Genomic DNA, 14,747 nt, shown 5'->3' on the forward strand with positions numbered 1-14,747 from the left:
CCCCCAGTGCCTTGCCTCGGCATGGCAGGGTCAGATCAGGCGCAATTCCCACACTGTGTTCTGCTCTGGAAAGAAGTCCACTCCGGTTTCACCACTTCTTCACTGATACGGATTTTTAATTACGTGGGCTACAGGCAGAATGGCCAATTTTAAAAAAATCATTTTTGTGTAACCTCTCTCATTTTAGTAGCCCTCTGCAGATTGGCTTTCTTATCTGGTCATCTCTCCACTCTGTATTACCCTTATTTGTTAATCTCAAATCGCTGGTCCTTGGCAGCTCTAGTCCCATTTAGGAAATTGAGAAACATGGATTGCAGGGTGTCTGGCTCTTTACAGTTCCGTTGTAAATGGTATGAAGAATTGTCATTCAGTTGACAGTTGCATCTATTTCTCTCCTCTTACTGTCTTCCCAATCTTCGGCTTTCATCCTGAGAATATTTATTTTAGTCAGAACTAAGCCTTCCAGTGATAGAAATTTGGGATTCACCTCTAAATGAATGGCATCACAGACAGGGAAGTTCTGGCACATGTTGCATAGATCTGTCTGAACACAGTGAACCCTTCATAAGCGCTTAGATTGCAGGAAATCAGTGCTGAAAATGAAGTGGGGTTTTAAAAAGTAGAGAGCTTTGTATACTGCTCGTATTGCAGGTGCTTATTAAATAGGAAGCAAAGGCTTTGTAGTACAACTAGCTAACGCATTTCCCTCCACATTAGAGTGATTTACAGCCTAAGGAATTAGTCTTGCCTGTATTTTCCCCCAAATGCTAAAACATTGGATCTATCTGAAAGAATAAGAACCTCACACACATGGCTAAGAATGAACACTTTTACTGTTTGATGGTTTCCAATATTCCAGATAGATAACACAGACCTGCTCACGCTGCCCGGTGGCAATGCTGATGGCCTCAATTGGGCCTTCACTGCCCCCCAGAAGATATTCAGATTACACACAGCCTCTTCCATCAGTAAACCTGGCAGAAACCCTAGCTTCGATCTTCATAGGAATTGCTATTGAGTCTTTTCCCCCTCACTGTATTTTGAGGATACATCTTGGTTCCATTGTTAAGAGTATGTATTTGCAGCACAGCGTTTCATCCAGAGGGACATAGGTTTCAGTATGTTTACCTTTATGACAGTGTTTGTAAAATACCTTGCAATTCTTCACTGCTTGCTGTCTCTGACTGGTCTTTTTAGATAAGAGTCTGGAAATAGTCATGCATATTTTAAAAAATGATTTTACTAATAGTATATTTTTTGGCTACTAGGAAAAAAGTATATAATCTATGCACAGCTTGCAGTTAGTTGCTGTGGGATGCTGAGAATCATGATAGGGGAGTGATTTTGAAAACAAAACGTGTGTGTGTGTGTGTGTGTGTGTGTGTGTGTGTGTGTGTGTGTGTATGCACGCGCAACTGCGATTCAGTGAATGAGATTTATTTTTCTTTCTCTCTTCCACATGACACAAACCTAAAAAAATAGAAGACTTGAAATCCAGAAAGATTTAGAAAATGAACTTGTACCTTTTATAGGGAGAAAATGCCTTGTGCTGACAGTAGTTCTGTTAGTAGACCTTTTCTAGAGGGTGGGGCCGAGGGGGGTCGGGCAGAACAACAACTACTGGTGCTTTTTGGATTCAGAGGCTGCAACCAATCTGTACTCCCTGTGACAGCAGCTGCCTGCTGAGGATGCTCAAATACACGACTACAGAGGATTCTGCGGGGACCTTTTTTGTAGAAGGCACAAGTGACAAATGGAGAAAATACGGAGTGAGCTCTGAGTTGATGCCCCCCTGTGTCATATATTCCTGTTATTGAACCGATTTTCACATTGGAAACCATGAATCACAATGACCATCCTCTCTGTGTGTTGTTGGTGGTACACACACCTGCACAGGCAACTTGTCATTCACTGGGTAGAACGTGTTCACTTACATTGTGTAAAAGATATCTGCTGTTTCAGAGTCTTGATAGATTTTCAAGTGACACAAAAGTCTTTCAGCATATCTTTCATTAAAATAAACACACATACAAGCACACACACCCAGATTTGACTCAAGCATCCATAAAGTATCAAACATTTGCAAATACAGCTTTCTTTCCAAAAATGGAACTGCTCTTATTTATTCTGACTTACTTTTTCATATATTTTTCCTTTTTAATTTTTAAGATTTTTTTCCTTACTCATGTGTTTCTCAAAGTTAAGAAATAACATTAGCTTTGTGATTTCATATATATATATATATATATATATATATATATATATATATATATACCAATGCATTCTCAAGTCATATGGATAGTTCCTACCATAAGAGAGATGTTAGTATATATATATTTTTAATGAAAACAAATTTCCATTTTATTTCTGCTTTGACAATGAAAGGAGTGTTAAAACTGCATTAAGCTCTGTAGACACGGGCATGATCTCAGGGATATTTCAGTTTGATTGAACTTATTCAGCTTTGGTCATGACAGTGTGATCTTCTGCCGAACAGTGGTGACAATACATGTTCAGTTCATTGATTGATTTTTAAACATGGTAATAATTAGACAAAATCATTTTGAGACCTCAAGTCTCTGTTTTAGGCAATTAAATTCTGCTTTAGCTAAGGGTTATTGACTTCTGGATGGTACTGGGAGCAATGCTCCTTAGGGTTTAAACTATTCCTGCAGGACCATCTGTTACTGGCGGGGGCCTGGCACCCTCTCCAGCTGAGACAGGATCAACCCCAGGAGTATATTTTCAGGTTGTTCAAAACATGATCCTGGCTCCTAGGGATCATTCATTCTCAAATGGCTACTCCGTCAAGCCAAATACTGATATATTTTTAAGAATACTGATTAAACAGAATTTATGAAATCTTAGTGTTATAGACCCTGCTTTATTTATATTTGCACTTCGAAGACTGAAGCTACAAGAGCGTCTCCTTGTAGTGACCCTCAGGGACATAGTAGAGCATCTCCGTGGGATATATAAGATGATAAATCATTCCAAAAGTAGGCGACCGCATCTTTGTTCCCTGAGCAGCTTGTGGGTTAGCAACTGAATGCTCAAAAATGTCTGGACCGGAAATTCAATACAGGTCAACCTAACCCAAGAGATCAGCTTTATAGGGATTGTACTTTATGTATGTGTAACATTTTCCATTGTATTTACTTAGCAGCTATATAAAGAAAGCATGGGCATCTTAGTCAACAACACACTTGGAAACTGTTTTTCAGAAAACTGAAGTGCGTTTTCTCAGTTCACCCAACTGAAGCCAGTGGTTTCTTTTTCTGGACTAGAAAGTACCCTATCCTCTCCACTGAAATTTCTTTCCTATGTGTGGCCTACTTTTGCTTGAAAAACACTATTTTTAATCTATATCTAAATTGGAAACATTTTTTCCCATTACAGACATTATTTTTGTTGAACTCCTTTATTTGGCATTGGAGCTCATTTACTTGTTTGTTAGGTTGTAATACGTACTATGCAATTACGTGTACCCATATGATTATTCATGAGTTACCTCATATCCACCATAATGGACGGAGCAGGGTTGCTCCTTAGGGTTGCAGACTGAATCTTTACAAGGGCAGACAGCCTCATCTTTTCCCTTGGTGGTGAAGAACTGCCGCTCTTGTCATTACCAACCCAGCCCTTAACTCACCGCCCCAGCAGAACTTTGTTAAGTAACACTGGACCAGAAATAATTGGGAGCAAGGAAGGAAGCAACCCGTTGCCATCTACTCATGCCAGTTCTTAATGACCCCAGAGACAGAGTCTAGGGTTTCCAAGGTCAAGATCAGTAGTTCAGATACACCAGTCTCTCTGTAGGTGAAAGATAAGGCTATTGGCTCCTGTGAAGACTTGCAACCTGGGAAACTCTATACTTGGTCCAGGGAACCAGATTTCACTTGATGGCGGTGAGTTTGGACTGGCTTAATCATTATAGAAGCAGCTGCCATAGCCTTCTCCTGCAGAGGAGTTTAAAACCACCATGCTCTCAGCTAGCAGCCAAGCACTTAACCACTGAGTCACTGTGCTCCTTCCATAGACCATAGGACCATATTAACATGTGATCCGCAGATGCCACACAAAAGCCCAATAAAGGCTATCCATGTAACAGAGACCAAAGTGAAGAAAGAATGTATAGAGATAATTCTGACTGTCTAGCTCCAGCTGTTTCTGTATGATTCTCTGAAACAGCTGGGACTTGATGACAAAGCTCTGATTGGCTGTGTGTGTGTGTGTGTGTGTGTGTGTGTGTGTGTGAAAGAGAGAGAGAGAGAGAGACTGAGAAGTCCCCATCCTCTCCACATGAAGAAACTATAATATCCTTGGCAAACGCTCCATTATTTAAAAGATGCATATCTCTGGCTGTCCTGTGAAGACCCACACTGACATTCCCTTAGTCCCTTGGAAGAATAAGTAGAGACATTCTTATATACAGACTCTGCCGTTCAACATAAATATATATGTATATATATACTTTACATCATTATATCATTTATTATTGCTTTAACTCATTCATTATTTCTGCATACAGAGCCGTGCGTGAAGCACAGAATTGGCAGTGCTGACATGGATGTACTTAGTCAGTGGTATCTGTGATTTACATTCTTTTTTGTTTCTTATACAGCAGTCTGTCTGCTTATCTTAACAGTTTTTTATTCTTCCCCCCATATTGGGATATAATGGGATGGGATGATGTGAGCTACGAAAATATAAAAAAACAAAACCCCACCAGGATCAGCTTCCTTCTACATGTCTTTATTTATATGCTGGGATGTTTAGATTATTTTGAATTATTACTTCTAAGCACAATGATCAAAAGTTTAGTTTTTCATCTGCTTGCTATCCAAAGCCCCCCACCCCAAACAAAACAAAACAAACAAAAAAAACCCAAATCAAACTCGCGGCCATGGTGTTGACTACAACTCATAGTGACTCTACAGGACAGGGTAGAATTGCGTTTCTGAGTCTTTAAATCTTTACCAGAGCAGACAGCCTCATCTTTCTCCCGTGCAGGAGCTGTTGGATTTGAACTGGTGACTTTGTGGTTAGCAGCTCAACGTGTAGCCCACTACACTATCAGGATTCCTCTATCAGCTTGCTAGTGAATTATTTTTAAGACATTATATTAAACTTTCCTTAGTAGACATTCAGACATCATCCTAGAATCACAGATAAATTCTAAAAAGAGAAGCCAAATAATAATTGAGTAATGATTAATGCAGTGTCTAGGTCCTATAGTAATTTTAGAAAGATAAATCTGGTGTGTAATAGAAATTCCTAAAATAGTTTCCATTCTCATGTCTCGAATGGACCTTTGAGATTATTTGGCCTATTTAATTCTTTTCTCAGCTTACGAAACTGAGACGATGACAAGTGGTTTGATATTTGGTTTAGGAAAAATGACTTGATGATATACTGTATGTGACATTGAGCATCTGTGTTAAAAGTACTGGTTCTTGAGCTCTGAGTGTAACTGCGCCTAATCCAAAGGTTGTTATGTGATTGAATAAACCGGGCCATGTAAACATCTGGCCCATGGTTGGCACACACTCGACGACAGCTCTTTGCTCTGTCCCTCGTGTCCAAGGGTATGTATAGGCTGCCAGGGACAGGCCCCCCTGTGTCACTGAAAGTGCTCTCCTTTACTTTTTTAAAAGTTTTTCTCAAATCTGATCTGTATTATATATTTTACTATATAACCCATGTCTGCTTTTTTGGTTTGGGTTTAATGCATTATCTGTCTTTTGTTTTTGGTTTTGGTTATTTAGAAGTTCTAAAAGTTGGTCTTTGTAGCAGCATCAGAGTACAGCAGATAAGATGCTCTGTTTTATTTTGATCTTAGTTTCTATGGTTCCCTGTTTGTGTAATTGCATCATCTTTCATTTGGAGTGTTTTACCATTTTCCCTTGCATGTCATGCTTTAAAATTATTCTGCTCGTTTTAGTATTTGTTATTAATTTACTTCCCTGTCGGTCGATTACCCATAGCAACCTCCTCCTCCCTTCTCCCCACCCAGCACCCCAATGTGTGGGGATTTTCACCTTATATATCACTCCTATTACAGAACAGCATATATGAGAGTGAATCTGTTTCACAGCCAGTACTTAACACAGCAGGAGTCATTTGAAACCTGCTGGTTCTTGCTTCCAATTATTCCATAGACTCGAAAGCATATCTGTTGAAGTAATGGCATCCGGGGTGTAATCAAACTAGTTAAAAGGTATCAGGGTATATCGATCATATTTCTGGAATTAATCACATTTAGTGCAGAAACAAAGTAACCAATGGCTTTGCTGTTTCTCATGACTTAAAATAATCTGTGTTCACCTATAAATATCTTTTATGCCTAAATACGCAAAGTCACCATATGTGAGTATGTGAGTAATATAACATCCATGAGACAGTAGTACAGTGTCATAGTAGCTCAATATTTCTTAGTATTCTGGGTCTAAATCCATTGCTTTGTATTGGAACAGCTGACACAATCAAGATACAGTTAATGATTCAGATTTAGAGCAGAAAACAGTGGGGGATTGCTACTAATTCAAGCCATTTTATCAGCTAAAAATTAAATCGGTGCAGTTATATTTCAGTTAGGTGCATTTGACATAGGAGGTTGAAATGAAGTGTGTATATCCTTATCAACCTTTAACACCCTCTCCGTGCAGTTCACTGAGGGTTGGATTGGGTTTGGGTATTGTTCGGCTTTCCTGTGTAGATCTTGTGCCAGGGGGAATAAAATACTGTAAAGCAAAGAAAAAAATGACCACGGCAGACTCATTCATTTTGTTTGGAAAAGTTTAAGCAAGTAGAATAAACATGACAGAAGTAGAGTGACTTCCTTTAGGCTACAAAAGTGTCATTCGGGACGAAGCATGGGGTTATCACATGACAGAGCATAGCTTTCTTCTGTTGTGCAGGGGGGTGGTCTCAAGTAGGGGCCAACTCTGTGACAGTGAACCCCAAACAACCACTGCTGGATTTATACTAAGCTGTAATCACCGTCCTACAGCACAGGGAGGGTGAGAGAGGCAGGGATCTAATTTGCAATGGACCTTGAGAAGCAGACCTCAGACATTTGTAGTAGCATGGCACTCAGTAGTAGATGTTCAAAAAGTGCTAGTTTTCTTACTTCTCAATGCCTCTAAAGTGAGCAGCACGACACAATTGGACAAGATTAAGGTGTTTCACAAATGCTCAGTGGTAAGGACCAGGCTTTAAGGACAAAGATCCATTGCTTTATTTGAAATGTTTAATATTGTCATGGCATGAAATATAGGTTTCTTTATACTTTTTAGCTAAATGGAAATGAGTATTTACCATTTTAGACTGCATGTGTTCATGATGTCCCTTACCGGCTCTTATCATGAAGACTGCTGGTGCTTCCAAGGACGTCTCTGTAAATTCAGATAACGATCCAATAGTTCTTCTATGAGGTTTTCTCTGCAGCCTCACTTAGGTCTTCCTCTGTTTGAACAGAGGGCACTTGATGCTTCCCCCTGTCAGCCATTGGATGAGCTCCTCCTACCTGCTGGCACTTCCCTTACTTGAATGTTCTAAGGCTTACAACGAACCAGTATCTAGTCTTATCACTAGGCTACTGAACCATAATGCATTTTCTGTAATGGATATCAAAACGTATTCTGTAATTGTATCCTTTATTTTTACACTTGTTATCCATTGTCTTATTCTCTGATGTGTCACGATGAGATCTTTCTGTGGCTGAAGGCCAGTGCTGTGATCCATTAATATGTATATAAATTAGTGTTCCTTCGGATTTTATTTTGTTGGAGTTAATTTAATTACTCAGCAGACATTTGTTATATAGCTGCTATGTATCAGAACAGTACTAAACAATGGGTATTTAAAACAAAGTAAGAGTATCATCGTCTTTGCTTTAAAAGATTCCAGGTGATTTTAAACAAAATACTTTTTTCTTGGAACAGCTCTTTCTCCTCTTTTAAAATATGAGCGTTCCCCTGTTTTAAATTGATGCCATAATTAGCTTGAAATATATAGAAGAGGAATATTTAAAAACCAGTGTTGGAGACTTGATCCTTCAGTGAAGTAATACAATTTTAAGATCTATTACTCTAATTATAAAAATGCCAACTTTAAAATTTATCCTTCAGTTAATTTAGAGGGAAATGTACTTTTTCATCCTTAAAATCACACTTCTTTCTAGAGGCAAAGGTGTTAATAAAATATAGTTGCAAGTGAAACTTCATTTTTGTAACTAGAGGAGATTAGCATATTTGCTATATTAAAAGAAATCACTTTAAAGGCCTGGCATATATTGAAAATGTGGACTTATCATCTAAGTTTGAAAAAAAAAAAGGATTCTCTAAAAAAATCCAGTTTCACATATATAGAGATCTATTTTGAAAGGGGGGATTTTGATTCATAATATTCTCCAAAAGAGTATTTCAGACTTCAGCCTTTCAAAGACATAAGCTTAACATAGATGCAGAACATAGACATTAAACCCTAGCTGAAATAAATGTTTGGTTTAATTGGCTCTTACCTCCAGATGGTTCTGATTTGGGCAAGTCCATTGCCTTATGAATATTTATCACAATATTTCATGGAATCGATGCAGTGGCACAAACCTTGAAAATAGAGACCTTTAATACACATACTTTCTCTAAAATTGACGGACAGCTCATACTTAAGGTTTTGGTGATGTTGGCATCATGGAAGACGATGCCACCGCTCGATTTCACATCTCAAGCAAGACAGACTATGCTATTTTAATTTACTTAACCAACCCCCAAGTCCCCATGTACAGATGGCGAGGTGCTTCTATCAGTAGGTCATCTCAAGAACCTCACCATCATTGTTCAAGCATAGTTTACTGTTTTTGAAAAATAATGTGCATGATGCTTCACCTGTGCATTCTTATGCAAACAGATTTAAGAAGATACGTCTTTCCTGCCAGAAAATTGTACTATTTTAATTGCAATTAGGCTTCTGTGATAAACCATCAAGCTGGAGCCTAACTCTAAAAGGATCTGTCCAACTGTTCTGTGGAAGCTTGGGCAACCATCACCACGTAATGACTACAATTTAAATGAGCTACAAACTAAAATCTACTAACATATGTAGAGCTCAGGAATAAAATGCAAAATAGCACTGGTTAATTAAATATGTCGATAAAGATATACTAAGTAAATTTTTAGTTAAATTGTGTATGGATTGATGTGACCAATCAGGTAACTATATGTTACTCCATGTCAGAATATTATGAAAAAAAAAATAACAGCAGTTGGTAAACTGATTTAGAATCAGCAACAAGCTAGATTAAGGTTAATGAGTCCGTTAGATTTAAATAAAGGTTGAAATGGAAATCGCAGGAGTCTTACCGTGTGTGTAAAAGCCAATTTCCACATGAAATCAGAACTGTCTCACTGACAGTGACAATTAACGGAGTGCTTTTACCAGAGTTTCCATTTCGAGCTTACTGTGCTTTGCCCAAGTGCCTAAGCATTGCTTTGCCAAAGAAAATGAATCAGGAGAAATTATTAAAATAGATAGTTGGGTTGTTTCTTTTTTCCCTCTTTCAAAATTTGATATACATTATTTTCAGGATTTTGGTTGTAATACTGTTCTCTGCAAAGCCATCCATACTTCCCTCTCATCATAGACATCATCTGAAGGGTTCAGTTTCTCTTCTGAAAATTAGATGTGTCCCACAGTCATCTTTCTAATTCCTATGATGAACGTAAATTTAAACAAGAGTTTTCATAAATTACTTGAGGAAACTTTTCATAGTTGATAATTTTCCTCTCTCCACCCAATACCCATCTGGCCAACCTCTTTCTATTGTTAGTTGATATATGTTCAAACAGTGCAAATCAATGTTAATATTGGCTCAAGAAAAACAATTACAGAATCAATCACATGGTTAAGTCTCTGGCAACAGCGAATGATTTTCAATATTCCCATTGTTTATATCATCTCTGTTATCGCTCTTCTGCCGTAGTGTTGAGAAGACAATGTTTCTGTTATCATTTCTGAAGTCTATCCCATCTCTGAAATAGAAAATTAACTTTCCTGTCTAAAGCAGAAATCATGAAACAGCAGAAATGTAGGCTATCAAGTCAATTTATGCTGTTTATCATTTGAATGAAAAGCTATCAACTTAAAGTAGTAGGTATATAGTTACCATAATATTTAATAATAATATTACTCTAATTAGGAGAGTTCAGAAATGTTTTCATTTTTTTCTTTTATGCTAAGGCATTAAGAAGAATTTAGTATTCCAACATTTGTGAATGTTGGAGAATTACACATAGTGTTGCAATAATGTGTAAATATGATTTAGAAAATGTCACTTATAATTTTGACTGATGGTACCTTCGTGATCAGGAGATGTTTTAGAAAAGCTAATTAAATTAAATAATGCTCATTGATTTCAACTGCAGGCGGTTTATTCAAAGAAAATGTAGTTAAATAGAAGGAATTATCTGAATCAGCAGAACTGTCAATCTATTGCTGAGGAAAAGCAAGTTTGGGATTGAAAAGACCAAATTATAAATTTGGTAACCTTTTCATTTATTTGGCTTAGTTGGATACAGAAATTGGATCAACTAATTAATTCATCAAGGAGTGGGAAAAAAATACCTGAAACAGCCCTAGACAAATCATGTGTTGAAACAAGTGCTGGGAAGGTAAGTGGTGCTAACGAGGGTGTCATTTCATATGTGCACAAACAGACAGGACCTAAAAATGTCCCTGTGATCAATGGATGGCTGCAGACAAGTTCTCTCAATAAAACACTTGTCTGATTCTCACCCTACAGTCCTGATTTTACCCATTCAGACTTCTTTTTATTTCTTTAAGACTCAAAGCATATTGGAAGAGAGCTAGATTTGCATCCCTAGAAGATGTTCAAATTTTGACTCAGTATAGATTGAAGAGTATAACGTTCCTGAAGCAATGCTTGTTTTATTATTTGGTGCCGTGGATTCGGTCCAACTCATAACGACCTTGTGTCCAACAAAACACTGGCCAGTCCCATGACATACTCATAACCATTACTTTGTTGAGTCCCTTGATGTAGCCATTGGGTCAGTCCTTCTCATTGAGGTTCTTCCTCTTTTTGCTGAGCCTCTACTGTACCAAACATGTGCATTTAGGGACCTATTCCACCTTAAAACATACCCAAGTACACGAGACAAAGTCTCACCGCCCTCTTTCTGAGAAGCATTATGGCTGTACTTTCTCCAACACATATTTGTTCATTCTCCTGGAACTCCTTAGTTTATTTAATACTTTTTGCCAACGTCATAATTCAAAGGCATCAGCAGAGGAAAGTTTAGCGAGATGGAAATACCACCTTCAGAAGGGTGTAGCCCTCAAAGGGGATATTTTGAGAAACAATAGCTTCACATTTTGATATTTTTGTTCAATAATAGTTTGTGTGATTTCATAGCAATATGAATGGACTGTAACAAAGATGCCTTCCTGAGGGTTTTCCAAACACTTCCAGTGGGAAGAGGGTTAAGATACAGGTGCACAGGGTGGCAAACAGATTCCACAGTGAGGTACATTTAAATGAAATTGTTCTTTCTGTATCATGTTCCTCCAAGTGTGCCAATGACCTGTCTCACAGAGGTGGTGCTAAAGTGGGACATTCTGAGTAATGGCTTAGTTCCATGGCTGAAATAGTGGGAAGTCATTCAGCTCTCCTCCTATAATACATTGTGTTGATGTTCGCTACTCTAGAGTTTTTCAGGGGAAGATATAAATGTTCCTTTAGTGAAGATCTGTAACTGGAAAGTCAAGACAGACATTAGATGCATACAGTCTAATGTTTAATTAAAAATAACTTTAAGATAAAATGGCTTTAGAAGTAACGTGAGCTTCTTCTTGTCTATAATGACCAATTTCAGTATGCAACCCAAGTTGTGCTGCCCTCAGCATCACATGCCCACCAAGCCCATTCCCCAGAGTGACTTCTGACTCCTAGCCATCCTATGTAGGAATCTAGAGGCTGTAACTCTTTCCTGAAGCATATATTGTTGCCTTTCACACACAGAGAGGCTAGTGGTTTTGAACTACTGACATTGTGGTTCAGAATCCAAAGCTTACCTGACGGTGCCGACATGGCTCATAAGCATCCTATGCAGTGGCCGTTAATCTGGTGCTCTTACAAACTCAAAGTTTTCTATCCTTAACCCTTTTCTTTTTCTAAACATATTCCTCCAACGACTTACATCAGGAACCTGTGTTCTGCTAAATCCTGCAGTTATTATAAACCTACATTTGTGTGTGTGTGACTTGCTGCATTTTTGACCACACAAATATACTTAACGTTTTTCAGCCAGTTCTTTTTTCATTTTTGATCATCGACCTTAGTAAAGAAAACATGGGAGACAACTATTTGTCCTTCTAACTTATTTAAATAGTCTACATGCCAAGCAAATTACTAAACAAATGTTTGTACATTTCTAATGTTAAAAAATGCCTACATGTTATGTAGATATTCTTCATGGTGATAAAAGTATGTATAACATGACTGTTATACATGAATGAAATAAATATACAACCAAAGGGTAATCATATAACTTGACGTATATGAACTGCTTTCTAAATGTTCACATTCTTTCTTCAAATGAAGTATCTTTTAAAATCCATGAATCCAGGGTATTTTAGAGGTTATTAAAAATAAAAATCTAAAGCTACTTTGTATTGCTAATGCAAGTGAAAGCAAATTACAAAAAATCTAAAACAAATTAGATTAGTGTCAAATGAACACCCAAGGATTTTGCATAAAAGGCACTTCAGCTATTTTAGGCAGTAATTGGTGGAATGAGATGTAAGCGGTCTCTGGCAAGGTGAGAAGCTGGCCAGGCCAAGACTTCACATTGCCCGAGTTCCTGGAGCATGGTCAGAGTCAGCCATTCTGGGGACAATGCAGCAAATCACAGCTATTTGATTAATCAAATCAGCACTCTATTGTGAAAGTACAAAGAGATGAAGTCTGCTGACATCTGATTTGGAATTGGATGCTTGTGTATTAATGACCTTGTGTAGATAGTGCCTAGCAGTGATCTGTATGAAAAAGAAATCAATTTATTAGACATATGTGGGCAAAATCAACATTAGAGTAAATAAGAGTTTAGCTAAACTAGTGGAGATGCATGCCTTACACATCATGTTCTCTTGAGAACATAGGATCAAAGGAACCCTGCTGGTTTAGTGGGCTAAGCATTGGATTGATAAGTACAAGGTCGGCACTTCAAACCTACACGGCCCGCCAAGGATGAACGATGAGTCTTGTATCTATCCCTATGGAGAGGCATTAATCTGTCCTATAGTGTTGCTGAAGTGCTTGGTCCAATCCTTCAGGTTCTCAATCAAGAAAAGTGAGGCAGTCAACTTCCATAATGATTTATAACCTCAGAAACCTTATGACGTGCTACTCTGTCCTACAGTATGGCTATGAGACAGAGTCAGCTCCTCAACAGGGAGTTGTTTCGTCTTGTTTTCAATACCGGATCCAATTGTGGGAGAAACCACTCCAAAAAAAGTGAGACTGGCTGTAAACCTGAGGACTGTATTCAATGTCACTGAATTGAACATGCAACATGTACACATGGTTGAATTGGTAGATGCTTTGCTGTGTGCATTCTCAACCACAACAAACTAAGTAAAATATGAAATATGGTATGAACAAAACAAATTCCCATCGTGACTCACCCTCCAGTGGGGGGGTAAGTCAAGATGACCCTGTGTGTTGCAGCGTAGACCTGCACAATCCACAGCGTTTTCAATGGCTGCAAGCTTTGCAGCAGGAGAGCCTCAAAACTTCCTCTGAGGCACTTCTGGTGGGATTCGAACTGCCTTTTGAGTTAACAGACAAGTGCTTAATTTGTGTGTCACCTGGTACTCCACAATGTAAACAACAAATGACGTATATATTATAAAGTCACTCCATCCAGTAGAATGACATCAAGAGTAAGAAAATCAAGTACTTCAAAATAGTTGACGATCACTTTTTATTAAACCCATAAACCTGTATTTAAGCTGGCCAGAATGAACCACAGCAAACAACGTGTGGGCTAGTTTGGATTCTGTAAGGAGCCCTGGTGCCATCGTGGGCTTCCCCCTGGGCTGCTAACCACTGCAAACGTGGTTTGAATCCCCCAGCAGCTCTGCAGGAAGAAAGTGAGGCTATGTTTTTAGTCCTCAGAAACCCAAAGGAGCAGTTCCACTCGCCACTGTGAGGTGGTTATGGGTCAGAATTGACTCAAAGGCAGTGAAAAAGAAAAAAACCCCACAATATTCACTTTGGTACCACTGTCTCCTCTTTTTCTGTCTAGAAACTAAATTTTCAGCGGTTTAGAACTAGAATTCCATGCTATATTTTCACTGCCACAGATAATGGCAAAACTAACATTGGCCGAGCCCTCGTTATTTCCCTTTCAGTGCATACATGTATTAACTCGCCAAATCTAAAACCCTGCTCTATGTGTCACGTGCTGTTATTACTTGTGTCCTCATTTTGCAGCTAAAGGGGTAGTGGCGGTGCTGTGCATTAGGTGTCATCCTGCTAGCTCTAGGTCAGTGGTTCCAACCTGTTAGCTGCTCTTCAGGAGAAAATTGAGAATGGCTGTTTCCTTAGTGATTTTTATTCTCAGAAACTCTCTGTAGAGTGATTGTAAGTCATAATTGACTCATCGTGGTTTTTTATGACCTGACAGCTATATCAAAGTTAAATGCCTTTCACCAATTTAATAAGG

The 14,747-nt window shown here is 38.3% G+C and overlaps 1 protein-coding gene across 8 annotated transcripts in view; it reads left to right on the plus strand.

Moving 5' to 3' along the window:
• The window catches only part of PCDH9 (protocadherin 9), a 1,095,802-nt gene that overhangs the window by 12,821 nt on the left and 1,068,234 nt on the right, over positions 1 to 14,747 (plus strand). The window lies entirely within an intron of this gene.

Source organism: Echinops telfairi, unplaced genomic scaffold (assembly GCF_000313985.2).
Source record: "Echinops telfairi isolate 266 unplaced genomic scaffold, ASM31398v2 ScPeMD7_11;HRSCAF=52, whole genome shotgun sequence".
Lineage (NCBI taxonomy): Eukaryota > Metazoa > Chordata > Mammalia > Afrosoricida > Tenrecidae > Echinops > Echinops telfairi.